Source organism: Lithobates pipiens, unplaced genomic scaffold (assembly GCF_037356315.1).
Source record: "Lithobates pipiens isolate NorthernLeopardFrog02 unplaced genomic scaffold, aLitPip1_a1.2 Scaffold_3, whole genome shotgun sequence".
NCBI classification, from domain to species: Eukaryota; Metazoa; Chordata; class Amphibia; order Anura; family Ranidae; genus Lithobates; species Lithobates pipiens.
In genome coordinates this window covers 101,093,923-101,113,827 of record NW_027507790.1, presented here as the reverse complement: position 1 = coordinate 101,113,827, position 19,905 = coordinate 101,093,923, and the positions used below count along the sequence as shown (strand labels likewise).

The 19,905-nt window shown below is 42.6% G+C and overlaps 1 protein-coding gene across 1 annotated transcript in view; it reads right to left on the bottom strand.

Annotated features, from left to right (window-relative positions):
• The window catches only part of OSBP2 (oxysterol binding protein 2), a 399,907-nt gene that overhangs the window by 336,579 nt on the left and 43,423 nt on the right, over positions 1 to 19,905 (bottom strand). The gene's annotated exons all lie outside the window — the stretch shown is intronic.

The following is a 19,905-nucleotide window of genomic DNA, read 5'->3' as shown; positions in this document are numbered from 1 at the left end:
TGCCCATCAATGAAGGAGAAAACGTACTTACAAAGTTTTGAAACTGAAACAAAAAAAAATTTTGGTCTTTTTTTATTGAATGAATGAAATACTATAAAATAAAAACCGTAGAGGTGATCAAATACCACCTAAATAATGCTCTATTTCTGGGAAGAAAATGATAAAAATTTCATTTGGGTACAGTGTAGCATGACTGCGCAATTGTCATTTAAAGTGCGACATTGCTGAAAGCTCAAAATTGGTCTGGGCAGGAAGGTGTCTAAGTGCCCGGTATTGAAGTGGTTAAATCACTAAATTGACACATCATTTCTGTGCACTACTCTAACCTGATGCCTTTGGTTCAAAAAGGAAACCTAGATTAGCATTCAAACTTTAACCCAGACCTGCCACAGCCCAAGCAAAATCCCAAAGGAATAGGTGGCACACACTGTTGCAAATTATTTCTGGGCAACAAAAAATAAATAAAAATGTATTTTAACACTTCTAGCACACAGGCTTGCTGGCTACAATACCAAACCCTGTAGCGGACAGAACTCCTTTTGCATTGAATGAAGAAATTGCAGTGTAATTAACAAACTCCAGATTGAAGGTCCCTCTAGAGTATTAGTAAACGTACATATCTTCTATTGCTAAAAATAACGCTGAAGGCACAGTTACTTAGCCTTACAGAACAATTGCGATTCCCAACATGCTCAGGAAAAGGCCACATACGATTACTGCACCTAAAACCTATAGTATATATCTAATCATGTGCAAGATGTTATTTGCAGGCTACATTTTATTGCGGTTTCCTTCATACAGCAATTAAAAAATAAGCACAGCTGATTCAAGTAGAACGATGAAGACTATCCATTATACAAAGAAACCAAGCAGGTTTAAATTTTACATACCATATCCCTTGGGGAGAGACTACAATAAGTAGTCCGTCTGATTGCTATGAGCAAATCGCTTGTTCCCTTACTTACTGCCCTTGTCATAAAACCAAACTCACAAAACATTTTGGTGCAGAGAACACCTCTGAAAACGGTCACAAAATACACAGTGAGATCTGTTCCTCTGGAGCCAATGACGAGAAAGAAAATTTAGCGATGAAACCAAACAGGGGCATGTGTAGTTTCAGGTGCTCAAACTCCTGGCAAAACATTTTAGTACTAAACAAAGAAAGGAACAGTCATTCTTTATTGCAGTTTTTGGCTCCAGTTTCCCTCTATTCTTACTTTACACAGGTGTCAGACAGGATAGGAAGGCCTCTTTCACATAGGCAAGGAGGCCCACACAGTCTACATTTGGGTTCGCTCACCCATGTAAGATTAGGACATGGTTGTATCCATGCAGCCATTGTGTCACCACCTACATGGTTTACCTGCACATAGCATCTGGCCGTTTAAGCCACAAGAACAAATGGCCCATTTACAGTCTATTGGCCTCAGTGCCTGTGTAAATGAGGCCCAAGCAATGAAACCAGGATAGAGGTTGCATGTCCTCTTCACTTCATTCAGAACGTGACAAAAAGAAAAGGCTTGGCCTAGAATCGGGTTTTAACTCCACTAAAAATCATAATTAAGCCTTGTGTAAGGCGTGGTGTAAGAAGACCATACCCATTAACACAACTTCCACCTCTAAACGAATTGAAGCAGTAGCCCTAGTAAAAGCATTCTTTAATCCTCCACATGCCTCCCTAAGCACAGAAGACGATAGTGGTAAGGGAGGACAATAACAGTTGGGGAACCTAACTTAAAGCGGTTTTGTACCTAAAATTTTATCTTCTTCTTATCCAAATCGCATGTTAACATAGTTACAGTAATGAACATTGAAATAAAATATTATTCAGTACTTACCTTATATTTGTGGTGTTTGTGCCGACTTCCGGGCTTGTCCTCCCGTGGGAGTAGGCGTGGTTATCGTCCTCGCAATGGTCCCTGGGAAATTTCTTAGCTATTTCCCAAGAATCCATGGGGGACATAGTAATGCCGAAATCTCGTGAGATTTCGGAAGGAGGACGCCGGTCACGTGACGAGGGCGTGTCCGAAATTGCCATTTTGGTTGATGGCAACCAGAAACATTTACAGCGCTGCTCACTGCTATCAGTGAGCATGCGCGAGATGGAGCGGTGGATGCTGGGAGCCCAGCGTCATCGCATACAGGAAGTAAATGCCTGTGGGCTTCAGATGCCCACAGTAAAAATGGAAACCGCCGGACTGCTTTTTTAAAAGTTTCCCATTGCAATAAAATCGTCACGCCGGGGGGTCAAAAACACGCCGATCGTGACTGCTAAGAGACGGTAGGAATCGCCCACCAGTGACACAGGTAAGAAAAAAACAAAACCGCAGCGGAATCCCGCTTTAAAGAAAAACTTCAGTGATCTGTCCCCAAGGAGACAGCTGCTTGATAGCTGGCACTTGTCCATTGTCCATGAATTAAACATAACCAGCACTTGTCTTGGCTCCAAACACTTGCCCAAAACAAGCAGCAGCCAGATGAATGCAGAGAAAGAGGGGAGCGTCTCCTTGTTAGTTATGTTGTTGGACAGCTGCAGGGGGAAGGAGTAGCACCATGGGACATGGAAGCCAGGGAAGTCTTCAGTTCTGCATTCACTCGTCTTAGCCCTTGTACACATGGTCGGACATTCCGACCACAAAATTTGTTGGATTTTTTCAGATGGATTTTGTCCGAAACTGGTGTTGCATACACATGGTTGGACAAAGTTGTTGGAAAATCCGATCGTTCAGAATGTGATGACATTCGTTCGTTAGGACGGGACTACGTTCAGGCTAGTAGCCAATAGCTTTGGTCTCGTAATTTGATCTGAGCATGCGTGGCACTTTGTCTGATCGGAATATTCTCTACAAACGATCGGACAAAGTCCAATCGCATCATGTTGTTGGAAAATTTGATATCCCGCTCTCAAACTTTGTTGGTCGGAAATTCTGGTGGAAAAAGTCAGATGGAGCCCACAAACAGTCGGATTATCCTACAACGCTGTCCGATCGGACATTTTCCCGTCGGAATGTCCGAATGTGTACGGGGGCTTACAGTGACTCAGAGCTTCCATGGGACTTCCTTTTCTCTTTAACACAGCTGAATGAAGCGGTGGCAAAAAAGAACAAAAAAAAAAGTATGTACTGCTGAGAAGAGGCAGTAAAGCGTATCTGTGGTCACAATGTAAAAGCATAATTTCCACGCTCTATTTCAGTTATTTCTAGCCTACTCCTATTAACCATAACACTCTTAAGGTATATAAACTTACATTGTGAAGATCCCCACACATACGGTATATCTCCTTGAATTCTGTGAGACACATTCGCTATGCCCTGAAAAAGGGCACTGCTGTGTCAAACATTTCACAGAGCCTGCCTTCTGAACTACACAAGTATACAGCAGAAGAGACGCTGCAAAGCATGCAGGGAATCCAGGAAGTTGTGAAAAGAGATGGCGAGCAGAGAGATCGCACGGTATGAAAAGAGATTTTCAGTTAGGTTTATATTGGATTGTCAAATATAACTATTGTTTTTGTCATTACAGTGCTGTTTTAAATTGAAAAAGTGTGTGCTGTGACTATAGAACTCCTTTAACCTCTTCCTCACAATGTCACTTCCTGTTTACTCGGTTGCCAATGGCGCCGGATTTAAAAAAAAAATATATACAGTATTCAGAATCGCCGTTTACCACGATCTGAACAATTTGAAGTGCAAAGGAGGGATCGGAGGTCTTTTAGACACCCGATCCCTCCATAAAGCGTACCTGTCACCACCTATTACTGGCACAAGGGATGTTTACATTCCTTGTGACAGCAAAAAAAGTGATCAAATCTTTTTTTTTTTAAAACACAATAATATCAAAAGAAATAAAATAAAAAAATTATTTTAAAGCGCCCTTGTCCCCACGAGCTCACGCAGCAAAGAAAACGCATACGGAAGTCACGCCCACATATGTAAACGGTGTTCAAATCACACATGTGAGGTATTGCTGCGATCGTCAGAGCAAGAGCAATAATTCTAGCATTGGATTTCCTCTGTAACTCTAACCTGGTAACCATTAAAAAAAAAAACGGAAAGCGTCGCCTATGGAGATTTTTTTTTTTAGGTACCATAGTTTGTTGTCATTCCACAAGTATGGGCAATTATAAAGTGTGACATATTTGTTAACTGTTTACTTGGTGTAACATCATCTTTCACATTATGCAAAAAAATTGGGATAACTATACTTTTTTTTTTTTTAATTCATGAAACTGGCCTTTTTCCCAAAAAGTTGAGTTTAAAACACTGGCGCACAAATACCGTGTAACATAAAATATTGCAACAATTGCCATTTGATTGTTATATATATATATATATATATATAAAATGTTTGGGGGCTCTAAGTAATTTTCTAGCAAAAAAAGATTTTAACTTGTAAACACCAAATGTCAGAAATCGGCTTAGTCATAAAAGGGTTAATGCAAACATGGCATTTTGCTTTGCCTCGCATAGGCAAGTATATAGTATGTTGGCTTTAAGAAATACACTGCCATACACTATACTCTGCTTAGTGTATGACGTTTGATAACGCTTTAGAACGAATAGTAAATATATAGTTCTATGGTGCAAGAACTAATAAACAAGCAAAATAGTGAACATATGTGGACAATCTAAATATAAAATGAGCCCTTACTGCAAAAAAAAAAAAAAAACTAAGAAAAAAAAAAACCTTCAGATGTTCTGCAATTACCGGAGGAACCCCAAGTACTGAGGTATACCGGCATGCAAATACCATCAACCATCCTCCGTAATCTGCCTGCGCTCCCATCCGGAGCCTTGTAAAGGCCTTATCATGAATGGTGACCCCCCTCTAAGCCCGGATTTTGCCCGTCGGATCTTGTCCGAAACTGTTGCATACACACGGTCGGACAAAGTTGGCGAAAAATCCGATCTTTCAGAACGTGATGACGTAATTTCGTTACAATGGGACTACATTCAGGCTAGTAGCCAATAGCTTTGATGTAGGAATTTGATCTGAGCATGCGTGGCACTTGGTCCGATCAAAATTCTCTACACATGATCGGAGTATGTCTGACCGGCCCAGTTGGTTGGGAAATATTTCCAACATGTTGGAAAATTGGGTCCGACGGAATCAGTCCGATGCATACCACACACAGTCGGATTATCCGACGACACGGTCCGATAGGACACATTCGGACAGATTCTCCGACCGTGTGTACAAGGGCTTACAGTGACACTCAACTGGTGAGATGTGCGGATGGCCAGAAAGAAGTATGTATGTCAGAGCTCTCCTGTGTTCAGGAGGTGTGAAGCTGAAAAATCTAACTGGATGCTACAGTACCTGGGGGAGCATTCAGTATGCACCAAGATCCAGCTTTAGGGTTTTATTGTCAACACAGCAAGTGTCTGAATAAAATGTTAGCAACTGGCCAGAAGAAATCTCATGACAGTTCTAATATTAGAAAAGACAGCAACCCAACTCATCTGCTAGTATACATAAGTCATGTCTTCAAGCCTCTTATGTCTCAGATGGAGACAGATCAGCCTACAGTTCGAGTGCGTCAGTTTGTTTGGGTAAGTGACATGAGCAAGCCATGACATAAAATAAAAAGCTGGAGCCAGCACTTTATGTGAAGTGATCCGTAGGTCATCCAATTTGAGAGACATCCTCGTCTAATCACCTTCCTTCAGGAACATGGCTGTTTTATTTTTTAGACATTTGAGAGCAGAATACTCTGAAAGATAATTATGACGTTTGCTTTGCTGAAGGTGATACACAGAAGAAAATGGATTGAAACAAAAAAAATACAGAGACAGTGGTCTAAAATAAGGAACATTAATGTGCTGCAAGTTATACAAAAAATAAAAAATAAAACAAAAAAATTATAATAAAAAAAAACACCACAAACACACACCCCAAACCTCTTTTCTAGCTGCCAGCTATTCTAGATTACAAATACCCTGTACAATTCAGTGATTTCATTTCATTATCTGTTGAATATTTGTAGCTGAACAGAAGGATTTCTTTTGTATTCATCAATTAAAGCTGAACTCCAGCTATAATACATTTTGCATATTTAATGTAAGTATGGATATGTGACAACTGATTGGCCTCTGTGGAAGATGTAAATCACTGTAGTAACCCTAGCTACTACAGTGACGGTTGCAACCTTCAAGGTTCTATGCCATGTGGTCGCCCTTCTACATCGTAACCACAGAGGGGGGTGCTGGCCTGGCAAGGACGCCATTTAGGCAACCCCCTGCATTTTTCTCAATGAATGCAAAGCATTCTGTGATTGGATGAGGTGGAGATTGTAACATAAATGCCCATATTCACTTCCCACTTCAAAGAGAACTGAACTGTAGATGTGTAAAAAAAGATGCATGTAACCACTAGTACTAACTGTAGGCTAATATTTACCCCTTTACTGACTTGGCATGCTTTGTACTGTACTGCAGAGGTGGTGAAGGGAGCAGGGCTTAGTCTTTGTCTCTCTCATGTCAAAGCTGCCCTCTGATGTCTGGTGATCTTTAGACTGGTGGGTAATATTTAAAGTGTTTGTAACTCAAAAAAAAAAAAAAACTACTAAGATCCTGTTCCTTTTAAGGCATTGGTTCTCAAACCTGTCCTCAAGTACCCCCCAACAGGCCACGTTTTGGTAATTTCTCTTAAAAATAAAATGGTTGCCCAGAAATACCAAGACATTGACCAATTTAAAGCAAATGAAAATGTGGCCTGTTGGGGGTACTTGAGGACAGGGTTGAGAACCACTGATTTAAAGCATGAATGACAGCACAGTGCTTGTACTGTGCAATTCTTTTCTTCCTAACTGGTAATAAACCTGGTCGATCCTGCCAGTTGGTATGTCCCTCTGCTGCTGCTGACCACATATAATCATGGCTGCTGAGCCCAGACGTACATGGTCAGGTTACGTGCCTCCTTCATCCACTGCCCTCGTCTCTCCTCTGACAATCTTTCCCCCTTCCCTCTCGATCAGCATGAGAGTCCCCCCCCTCTATTCAGCAGTATAATGCTAAACGTATCAGCGTATCACATTCAGATATGCAGCCATTAACAATAGTGTAAGCGTTTATTAGAAATTAAAAGGCAAAATACCGTTTCTGAAACTGCAGCTGTGCGGTCACGTGATCCCCTTGTGCTGGCCGGCCCTGATCTATGGAGAGAAGCAGGAGGGGTGGAGATTCCCCTGTGACGTCAGCCGGCCAGCAGAGAGAAATCTCGGCCCCTCCTGCTTCTCGCCATAGAGGCCGGCCAGCACAGGTGATCATGTGACCACACAGCTGCACAGTCAGAAATGGTATTTCACCTTTTAATTTAAAAAAAAAACATCTTTGTTAATGGCTGCATATCTGCATGGCATACATGTAAAGTCACATTGTGATTTTACAAACACTTTAACCGGTTCCTGAACGGCGCACGACTATGTATGTCGACAGAACGGCACGGCTGCACAAATGGGCGTACCTGTACGTCCCTTTGAATTTGCTGCCATGCCACCGCGTGTGCACCACGAGCAGGATTGCGGGTTCCGCAGACTCCATGTCCGTGGGGATACCCGCGGTCGTCTCATGGAGAGGAAGAACGGGGAGATGCTAATGTAGACAAGCATTTCCCCTGTTCTGCCTAGTGACTCTGTCACTGATCACCGCTCCCTGTAATCGGGATCGGTGATCAGTGATGTGTCACCCCCGTTAGAATCACTCCCTAGGGCGCACTTAAGTGTTAACCCCTTCACTGCCGTCACATTTACACAGTAATAAATGCAATTGCACTGATTGCTGTATAAATGTGAATGGTCCCAAAAATGTGTCAAAATTGTCCGATGTGTCCGCCATAACGTCGCAGTCACAATAAAAATCACTGATCACCATTACTAGTTAAAAAATAAAATAAAAAAAACATAATAAAAATGCCATAAAAACTATCCCCTATTTTGTAGACGCTATAACTTTTGCACAAAACAAATGCTTATTGCGATCTTTTTAACCAAAAATATGTAGAAGAATAAGGATCGGCCTAAACTGAGGAAAAAAAATGTTTTTTTATATATTTTTTGGGGATATTTATTATAGCAAAATGTAAAAAACGTTTTTTTTTTCAAAATTGTTGCTATTTTTTTGTTTATAGTGCAAAAAACAAAAACCGCAGGAGGTGATCAAATACCACTAAAAGAAAGCTCTATTTGTGGGGAAAAAAAAGGACGTCAGTTTTGTTTGGGTGCCATGTTGCATGACCGCGCAATTTTCGGTTAAAGCATCGCAAGATTGAGACCTTGTGAGCCCCGTCGCCTGGTATGGATTTAAAGGGGAACCCCTATGCCGAAAAAACTGCGTAGGGGTCCCCCCCAAGGTCCATAGCAGACCCTTATCCGAGCATGCAGCCCGGCCTGTCAGGTAAGGGGGGCGGGGAGGAGTGAGCGCCCCTCCTTAACCGTACCAGGCCACGTGCCCTCAACATGGGGGAGTGCTTTGGGGAAGAGGGGGCCCCCACCCCAAAGCACCTTGTCCCCATGTTGATGAGGACAAGGGCCTCTTCCCGACAACCCTGGAAGTTGGTTGTCGGGGTCTACAGGCGAGGGGGCTTATCAGATTCCGTGAGCCTACCCTATGTGAATGAGCATGGGGTAGGTTGTACCTCTACCCATTCTCTTCCTTCACTAGTCCTGTCTACCTGGAGTCACGTTCAAAATTAACAGACTTTATTCCGTGTGTGGGCAAGTCCGTTCAATTCAAAAGGTCCAGACAGGATGTAATTGCGGTAACACTGCCCAAGTAATGGGAATGGCATTACCAAGAAGGGAAGAGTAATCAGTTAGATTACTCGTTACCCTCTAAAGTAACTGCATTAAGTAACTCCATTTATTTTAACTGAGTTACTTACATCACTGATCTTGATATATACAAAACACTCATCTGGCGGTCATGCCATTCCTGAGCTGCTGCTATCTGGAGAGTATCTGTTTGCTGGTGTTGAATACTTGCAGTGGGTGTCAATCCCGTCTGGTGAGTAGGATACTTATCTAAATCTAAAAGTTGGTGGAAGGATATGCACATTTGAAGAAAACACAATCAAATTTGTTTGATGATCATCAGGCTTCACTAGCACTTTGCGGGAACAATTTGTTTGGTGGTGGTTATTGGACTTTCAATATTGTATATAAATGATTTCACATTTATTATATTTGTGTGTTTAGCGCTGTATTGTTTTCTTTATATATCTGAGACTTTGGGCTTTACTACCTGCTGCCTATTTAATTTATTTCATGTTATATATATTGCACTATTATAGATATCTATATATCTTCAGGGTGTGCAGGTGGGAGAGGTTTATAGATTATATATTTTATCATTAGATTATTGTAACTCGGATCATGGGAGTTTACATTTAGCTGCAACTGTTGTTCCTGTGTGATTGAATAACTAGCTGACAGTGGCTGGGATGGAGGATTATTGTTAGTCACAGACGATGTGCCCAGGGAACCACTGGATATAGTGATGGTTCCACTTAGTCCATCATTGCTTTTTTCAGGCTCGGTAGCAACCACCGTTTACATGTACCCATCATCCCAGATCTTCTAAAATGCCCCTAAATTCGCCCATGAAAAGTAAGCTTTAGATTACATACACATTTGCCCATGCAGCGTGAAGACACTGTACACTTCTGGCGCCCAGGTTATCCTGGAGCTGGGTACAGCGACCCAAAGACACAAGTGGGTGAAAGAGTGAAAGTCGATCCATTGTGGTGGACACGAGTAGTGATTTGTCTATGCTTTTACATTAATCTTTGAGGTGAGCGCGCACTTTAGCTGGTGGAGGTGTGCACTGGATATTGATCCTTTTGAGGACGAAAACACACAGCAGTGATTGTTTTGGAAGCATTGACACAGATTAACTGTTTATTTTCGAATTTTTTTACATTGAAATTTTTTAATTTAAAATATATTTTTTTGACCCTGAAATGTTTAATATAAATTTTGTATGCACATTTAATGAGACACAGCGCTGCACTATTTAAAAAACAAAATTGTCGGTCTTTTTTTGTTTATAGCGCAAAAAAAAAAAAAAAAAAAAAAAAAAAATGTCAGAGATGATCAAATACCACAAAAATAAAGCTCCATTTGTGAGGGGAAAAAAGGAAGTAAGTTTTGTTTGGGTGTAACATTTTACGGCCGCACAATTGTCAGTTAAAACGATGAAGTGCCGTATCAGAAAAAATGCTCTGGTCATTAAGGGGGTAAACTCTTCCGGGGCTGAAGTGGTTAATGTAAACCAGCAACATAGGACAGAATGGGATTTCTCCTTGACATGCATTTTCATGCAGCAAAATGCAAGCATTTTACATATTAAAAAAAGAAACGTGAAAAATAGGCAATAAAAATGCTACAGCTGCCTTTATTTTGAGTCTGTCACCTGTGTACACTAAACCTGATGATGTAATAAAGGGCAGCACACTGAGCAAGAAATAGCCAGCACTCACAGTCATTGTCCACAGAACTGCATAACATGGCGAGCAGTCTTTACAATTTCTCCTGCTGTCGAGCATGTCCAGTGACTAACTACTGACCTTCAATGAATGTTGGATGTCTGTTACAACACACCACATAGGCATATACAGTGCCTTGAAATTTTCCACATTTTAACACGTTACAACCACAAAAATTTATTTTATTGAGATTTTATGTGATACACCAACACAAAGTGGCACAAAATTGTGAGTTGGAAGGAAAATTATTTTCAAGATTTTTGGTGAAATATGTGAAAAGTGTGGCGTGTATTTGTATTCAGCCCCCCTGAGTCAATACTTTGTAAAACCCCCTTTCACTGCAATTACAGCTGCAAGTCTTTTTGGGGATGTCTCTCTACAAGCTTTGCACATCTAGAGAGTGACATTTTTGCCCATTCTTCTTTGCAAAATAGCTCAAACTCTGTCAGATTGGATGGAGAGCGCCCGTGAACAGTTTTCAAGTCTTGCCTTCTAACACATGAATATGCTCGATGTAAACCATTCCATTGTAGCTCTGGCTGTATGTTTAGGGTCATTGTCCTTCTGGAAGGTGAACCCTTTGCCCCAGTCTCAAGTCTTTTGCAGACAGTTTTTTTTCTAAGATTTCCCTGTATTTTGGCTCCATCCATCTTTCCATCAACACTGACCAGCCTCCCTGTCCCTGCAGAAGATGAGCATCTCCACAACATGATGCCATTACTACCATGTTTCATGGTGGGGATGATGTGTTCAGGGTGATGTGCAGTGTTACTTTTCCGCCACATATAGTGTTTTGCTTTTAGCCCAAAAAGTTCATTTTTGGCCTCATGTGACCAGAGCACCTTCTTCCACATGTTTGCTTTGTCCCTCGCATGGCATCTTGCAAACTGCATATGGAACTTCTTATGGCTTTCTTTCAACTATGGCTTTCTTCTTGCCACTCTTCCATTAGGGCCAGATATGTGGAGTGCACGACTAATAGTTGTCCTGTAGACAGATTCTCCCCCTTGAGCTGCGTCTCTCTGCAGGTCCTCCAGAGTTACCATGGCCCTCTTGGCTGCTTCTCTGATTAATGCTCTCCTTGCCGGGCCTGTCAGTTTAGGTGGACGGACAAGTTTTGGTAGGATTGCAGTTGTGCCATACTCTTTCCATTTTTGGATGATAGATTGAACAGTGCTCTGTGATATGTTCAAAGCTTAGGATATTTTTTTTTCTGTTCAAATTTTTTTTATTGTTAACATATCAAAAAGCACCAAGATGTATTCATTGTAAGACACTGAAAATTACAGTAAATACAGCGATCAAGGAATATAAAGAGAAAAGTATTGGTTATAAGGGCACAGAGCGAAAGCATACAAACTAAAGGCCTCCAAAAAGGTGTACAGAGACGCCAGATATTTTTCTTATTTTTTTTTTACATAACCTAACACTACTTTAGGCTGGGTTCACACCTATGTGAATTGGATGCGTCCAATTCGCATGACAGGAGACTGTAACCAGCTCTCTATGGAGCCAGTTCAAATATCTCCGTTGTGGCTGCAGAGCGGCTTGCACAGGAGTGCTATGTGTCTTTGGCTCCGCTTCAGGACCGATTTTAGCCTAAATTCGGCCCCGCTTTGTCCCTGAATAAAAATGCATGCCACTTTTCAGATATTCATTTGTAAAAAAAAAAAAAAAAAAAAAAAAAAATTGAAAACCATTTATCATTTTCCTTCTACTTCACAATTATGTGCCCCTTTGTATTAGTCTAGCACAGGGATATGCAATTAGTGGACCTCCAGCTGTTGCAGAACTACAAGTCATATGAGGCATAGCAAGACTCTGACAGTCACAAGCATGAGACTCAGAGGCAGAGACATGATGGGACTTGTAGTTTTGCAACAGCTGGAGGTCCGCTAATTGCATATCCCTGGTCTAGCACATAAAATCCCAATAAAATCATTTTACGTTTTTGGTTTTAACATGACAAAATGTGGAAAATTTCATGGGGTGTGAATACTTTTTCAGGGCACTGTACCGTAAACCACGCCTTCACCCCAACGCCCATTTTGTACTGTCCTGCCTCCTCCCTTACCAATGGATATTTATTTATTTTTTGTTAAAGTATTTTATTTGTGCGGCAAAGCAGCATTTTCATGTTTCTCGTCTAGGTTTGACTTTCTTTGTGCCTCCTACAGGTGCACAGATGTGCTGCAGGGTTTAATTCTCATGATGGCCCTGCAGAACATCTGCACCTGTGCTGGGTCCCCCAGCAATCCTTGCATGTGCAGAGGCTGCTAACAAAGGAGTCCGAAACGCACATGCACAGAGGGGCCGATGGGATGCCAAGACCCAAAGTCCGGTCAAAATCTGTGGGTGCATCTGCAGCACATGTACAATATACAGTGGTGTGAAAAAGTGTTTGCCCCCTTCCTCATTTCCTGTTCCTTTGCATGTTTGTCACACTTAAGTGTTTCGGAACATCAAACCAATTTAAACAATAGTCAAGGACAACACAAGTAAACACAAAATGCAATTTGTAAATGAAGGTGTTTATTATTAAAGGTGAAAAAAAATCCAAACCATCATGGCCCTGTGTGAAAAAGTGATTGCCCCCCTTGTTAAAACATACTATAAGGGTCCTTTCACACGGGGCGGATCAGTTCTGATCCGCCCCGTGGATGTCCGTTTGCTCAGCGGGGATCACTCCGCCGATCCCCGCTGAGCAGGGAGATGACAGGTCTGTCTCCGCACACTGTGCAGGGACGGACCTGTCACAGCGCCGCTCTCCCCTATGGGAGATCGGATGACGACGGACCGCAGTGCCCGTCGTCATCCGATCCGATCCGCAGACGGATGGAAAAATAGCTTTTTCCTCCGTCACACTTTTTCGGATCGGAGCGGGTCGGATGTCAGCGGACATGTCACCGCTGACATCCGACGCTCCATAGACCTCTATGGAGCACCCGTTCAGGTCCGCCTGAAAAACTGACAGGCGGGCCTGAACGGGACGTTAGTGTGAAAGGGGCCTAACTGTGGTTGTCCACACCTGAGTTCAATTTCTCTAGCCACACCCAGGCCTGATTATTGCCACACCTGTTCACAATCAAGGCATCACTTAAATAGGAGCTGCTTGACACAGTAAGGTCCACCAGAAGATCCTTAAAAGCTACACATCATGCCGAGACCCAAAGAAATTCAGGAACAATTGAGAAAGAAAGTAATTGAGATCTATCAGTCTGGAAAGGGTTATAAAGCCATTTCCAAAGCTTTGGGAATCCAGCGAACCACAGTGAGAGCCATTATCCACAAATGGCGAAGACATGGAACAGTGGTGAACCTTCCCAGGAGTGGCCGGCCGCCCAAAATTACCCCAAGAGCGCAGCGACGACTCATCCAAGAGGTCACAAAAGACCCCACAACAACGTCCAAGGAACTGCAGGCCTCACTTGCCTCAGTTAAGGTCAGCGTTCATGCCTCCACCATCAGGAAAAGACTGGGCAAAAATGGCCTGCATGGCAGAGTTCCAAGGAGAAAACCACTGCTGAGCAAAAAGAACATCAAAGCTCGTCTCAATTTCTCCACAACACATCTTGATGATCCCCAAGACTTTTGGGACAACATTCTGTGGACCGATGAGACAAAAGTGGAACTCTTTGGAAGGTGTGTGTCCAAGTATATCTGGCGTAGAAGGAACACTGCATTTCATAAAAAGAACATTATACCAACAGTAAAATATGGTGGTGGTAGTGTGATGGTCTGGGGCTGTTTTGCTGCTTCAGGACCTGGAAGACTTGCCGTGATAAAAGGAACTATGAATTCTGCTGTCTACCAAGAGATCCTGAAGGAGAATGTCCGACCATCTGTTCGTGTACTCAAGCTGAAACGAACTTGGGTTCTGCAGCAGGACAATGATCCTAAACACACCAGCAAGTCCACCACCGAATGGCTGAAGAAAAACAAAATGAAGACTTTGGAGTGGCCTAGCCAAAGTCCTGACCTGAATCCTATTGAAATGTTGTGGTATGACCTTAAAAAGGCCGTTCATGCTCGAAAACCCTCTAATGTAACTGAATTAGGACAATTCTGCAAAGATGAGTGGGCCAAAATTCCTCCAGGACGCTGTAAAAGCCTCATTGCACGTTATCGCAAACGCTTGGTTGCAGTTGTTGCTGCTAAGGGTGGCCCAACCAGTTATTAGGTTTAGGGGGCAATCACTTTTTCACACAGGGCCATGATGGTTTGGATTTTTTTTCACCTTTAATAATAAACACCTTCATTTACAAATTGCATTTTGTGTTTACTTGTGTTGTCCTTGACTATTGTTTAAATTGGTTTGATGTTCCGAAACACTTAAGTGTGACAAACATGCAAAGGAACAGGAAATGAGGAAGGGGCAAACACTTTTTCACACCACTGTAAGCAGCACTTAGGTGGAGTGGGGTAGAACTGCACCCGAGCAAAAATAATATAAATATAAATAAAAAACACACAAACACTATACTGTAAATACAGTATGTGTACAATTTATTTTTACGCTGAATACTGTGTGTATGTTTTAATGTAATTATCACCTTCTTATAGAACAAGTGCAATAAAAAATAAATACAAAAAAAACAAAAACACTGGATTATGCCATTTTAATACTTTGCAAAGCTACCGTATATACTCGAGTATAAGCCGAGATTTTCAGCCTCTTTTTTGAGGCTGAAAGTGCCCCCCTCGGCTTATACTCGAGTCATCGCTGTCTGACTGCTCGATCAGCGTATCGAGCAGACAGACGGCGGACATACTACAATTTGAAAGCCGCGCCTCCTTCTCCGCCTCCGCCTGTGATAGGCGGAACACTGAATTTCCCAGCAGCCTGTGTTCCGCCTATCACGGACATCGTCTCATCCTCGTCCGTAGTACGAGGATGAGACGATATCGGTGATAGGCGGAACACAGGCTGCTGGGAAATTCAGTGTTCCGCCTATCACAGGCGGAGGCGGAGGCGGGGCTTTTGAATTTTAGAATGGCCGCCGAGGCGATCCTGGCAAGGCACGGGACGGAGGCAAGGCAAGGCACGGCACGGGACGGGACGGAGGCAAGGCACGACACGGGACGGAGGCAAGGCGCGGCACGGGACGGAGGCAAGGCACGGGACGGAGGCTCGGGACACAGGTAGGCTGGACACACACACACACACACACACACACACACGGACACACACACATGGACACACACACACAGGGATGGATGGATGGAGACACACACACACAGGGATGGATGGATGGATGGAGACACACACACACAGGGATGGATGGATGGATGGAGACACACACACACAGGGATGGATGGATGGAGACACACACACACAGGGATGGATGGATGGATGGACACACACACACACAGGGATGGATGGACACACACACACACAGGGATGGATGGATGGATGGACACACACACACACAGGGATGGACGGACACACAGGGACGGACACACACACAGGGATGGACAGGCATATCTCACCCTCGGCTTATACACGAGTCAATAAGTTTGCCAGTTTTTTTGGGGGTAAATTGGGGGCCTCGGCTTATATTCGGGTCGGCCTATACTCGAGTATATACGGTACTTTGTAACTTTCTTTAAAACTCTTAGCTCCTGCAACTTTGCCGTCAGTGCCAGATCTCTCACTGCTGCTTGTTGAAATGGGTGGTCGAAATGGTTGTTCATGCCAAAGCAAACATTATACCCCCTTCAAATGAATGGGGCCACTTCAAAACTGCATTTAGTTCATAGTTGTGGCATAGTGAGGTGCGCTTTTACAGTGTTACTAAACCCAGGATCCTGCATTCACCAGGTCTAATTATTTTAGTAAATATAAACAGCTAAATACCTTTTCTCATCAGCAGTATATATCAGTTCTGTAACATCTATCAGTGTCTGGTTAAACCCTGTAGGAGGAGGAGTGTTCATTCGCCTCTGACTGTCCTATGGGGCTGCAGGATCCCTAATCCTCTGTCTGACCCTGTGCTGATCACATGCACCCTCAAAAAACAAAAAAACAAACACACAACACCTAGCAATACACACCAAACTGAGCATGTGCAGAGTGACTCCAAAGGCTCTGTCTGATCAGGAGATGGATTGAGGACAATTAAAGAAGGGGAGCATTAGAGAAGACAGGATCAAACAGCTTTTTTATACAATGCAGAATATTGACCACTTAGGTTCCACAATGAATATAACAAGCATGCTTTACTGGATATAAAGACGGATTTTACTGTTGTGCGTTTAGTAACATTTTAAGGGGTAAAAATTTGATGCGGAGGGGGCAGCACCTGCCATGTTTCTGCCAAATGCCCTCTGAAAAGCAGTCTACTACAAAACGCTTTTAAGAGGTGTCAAGGGCTGTTGCTAATGTAAACAAGCCACCACTTTGGAAAAGGGAGGGAGAGGAAGGAGGAGTATGGGGAGTGCAGTGCCACCCTAGACTATGGAGCCATCTGTTTCTATTGAGAAAACCCTAGTCCCTGCATCCAAGGGTGGCTCCATAGAACCCTGTAAGAGGAAGGAGCACCCTGAAACAGGAAACCTGGGGCAACAGTCATGGCACCAGCTTAAACTGGAGCCCAGGACAGAAATAAAAGATAAAAATGTTGCATGCTCATTTAAAAAAAAAAAAAAATTCAGCTGCTGAAACATGCTTAAAAAAAACTGAGGAGTTATGATCATAAATAAATATAGGGAAAAGGGAGAAGAAATAAATACTTACCTTACTCTTCCCTCAATCTGTGCGACCGCTCCCACGAAGCCTCCTCTTCAAGGCGTTAACAGCAACAGTGGCAAGTACTCCTGCCTCTTCCACGTACCCTGCCAGAGGAGGGCATATGGTAAGTAAGCCTGCCTCTTCAGCTCCCCCTAAACCTAACAAGCATTTAACCCTTGAAGTGGGCATTTGGGAGGGGGCCACTGCAAGGATTCTTTTTTCTCCATCCCAAAACGAGGAGTACATTTTTTTTTTTGTTTTGCTTTTTTTAATGTAGGAGAGTTTTCGGCTGAACGAAATTAACATTGTGAGTAGCTGTAATTTGTCTAAAAGTAACAGAAACCAGACACGGTCAGCGAGGCTTCATTTCCTGACATCTACCCTAATAACTTATACCAGTGGACATCAACCCTGTCCTAAGGACCCACTAACATGCCAGGTTTTATGTATTTCCTTGGGGAGATGCAAACTAGAATACTGCAGCAAATAATATCACCTGTGATGTATTTCAGTTATCTTGCAAACCTGGCCTGTTAGTGGGCCCTGAGGACAGGAGTTGATGACCACTGACTTATAGGACATTTGTTTCAAACCGTAGAATCCAGATACAGGTAACCAGTCATTTTAATGTGTATGAACAAATGTTTTGTCTTCAGTGGAGTCTTCAAATATAGGTAAAGATGGCTTGTCAGTTAAAATGTTTGATTTGGTTAAATAGGGTGGCGGTTCTCAGCCAGAGCTAGGTGTACCCAGGGGGTACATCTGGAGGAGTGCAGTGGGTACTTCTGCTTGCCAAAGCAAATGTATCATAGAAGCTTACAATAAATGAACAAACAATTGAAGAAAACCAACATTGGCTTTACTAGGCAAAAAAGGTTAGACTTGGCATTTGACAAAACAGTTCTGATGCAATGTTAATTTCATCAAGCCGGTTGTGTGAATCGTTGAATCGTCCCCAGGCTCAGGTTTCCCACTGACAAGTAACATTTGTATTTTTATTTTTTTACATTGGGGGTGAGGTGCATTAGATTCTGCATACTTGGGTGCCATGACTGAACAAGGTTGAGAAACGATGTAGAGACTCCTGTTCTGAGAAACTTGAGGTAAAGGCTACTTATTTTCTTCCCCTGGAAGAAATGTTACAAAGAGACTGAGTGGAATTAGGTCAGTTGAAGCTTTATCCATATGAAGGGAGTGTTATAAACAATGACACCGGAATGTTCATGTTGGTAAATTGTGGATGTTAATCATGTAATTTTTAATATTTTTGTAAACTCAATTCATAAAAATTGCACAATTTTAGAACATGATTAAATAAGTAATTGGACACTGCTACTCAGAATATTTATTAAAAAAACAAAAGTATACCAACAATCAATTAAATATTGTTGCGTAAGGCTGGGCAGTTTTAATGCTTTTTGCATTTTGTAGATTAGCACTACAGTCCATTTAACATGGTTTCCTATGGAACACTTTTTGTAGTTCAAAATCTGCAAAATGCGCTAAAACTGCATAGGTGTGAATCCAGCCTAAGGTAAGGCCTGGTTCACATCTATGCAATTTGCTTTTGATCCATTTCTGCAGTGCGCATTGTAATGCGTTCCACATTTTTTTCATGGGGTTTTATTTTGCACAATTTGTTGCTGGGCTTAAAAAAGAAAAAAATCTGTCAAAAGCGCGATATATGCTTTTCTGCAGCTTCTCCATTGAAGTCTATTGAACCAAAAACATACCGTTTTGCATTTAAAAAAAAAAGTCCCCGACCCTTTCCAAAAATGCAGCAGCTGAAGAAAAGCTGTGTGTCCCTATAGGAAACTATGTTAAATGGATTGTAGTGCATGTCTCATTGGAGCAAAAAGCACCAAAAAACACATAGGTGTGGACCAGGCCTAAGAGGTGACAGCAGCATAAAAAGAGATTCTAGAACCGGGAACCTCATTCTGGGTTTGACAGTGAGAAGCGGTGGACCAGTGCACTAGTCCGAAGGGTCGGGAGCGCGAGGACTGCTGTACTGGATATGGAGGCGAGGAGCATGGGGTGGCAATGCCTAAAAAGGGGGTGATAAGCATGGCATGGCAGCATCTGGTGGGGGTGATAAGCACAGGGCAGCAGTGCCTGAGATGGGCATGAGGAGTGTGGTTGTCAGATTTTGAAAGGGGGCTAAAGAACATGTAGTTGCAGAGGAAGGGCAATGGAGGCAGAGAGGACATTTGGACAGTGTAAGGCGATGAAGTGGTGATTTCAGTGGGAGACAGTAACTAGAGTGACTTACAGGGAAGTAGCCATGACAGCAGTAGATTCTGAAGGATTCTCCTCTGCTCAGCTTAAGGGGATAAAATACCAGCAGCTGGACTCTGATGCAGTTTTGAATAGAAACCAATCAGCTTCCAGCTTTACTGAAAAGCTGAAGTTAGAAACTGATTGGCTTGCACAGCTGCACCAGATTTTGTGTGTGCCAGGTTTAGTAAATCTCCCACAAAGTCTTCAGCAATAGTAACGCAGTCCATGATAAAGTCTTCAAAACTAGAGCATTCATGGTCTGTCGGCTGAAAATTTGGAGGCTTTTTTTGGGGGGCGCTTTGGGTGGACAGTGTCCTAGGTAAATTTTTCAACAGGGGGACCAGAAACCAAGTACAGTGTTCCATACAGCAAAAACTGAAGGATATTTTCTTCTTCTTGGCATTTTGTAAGAG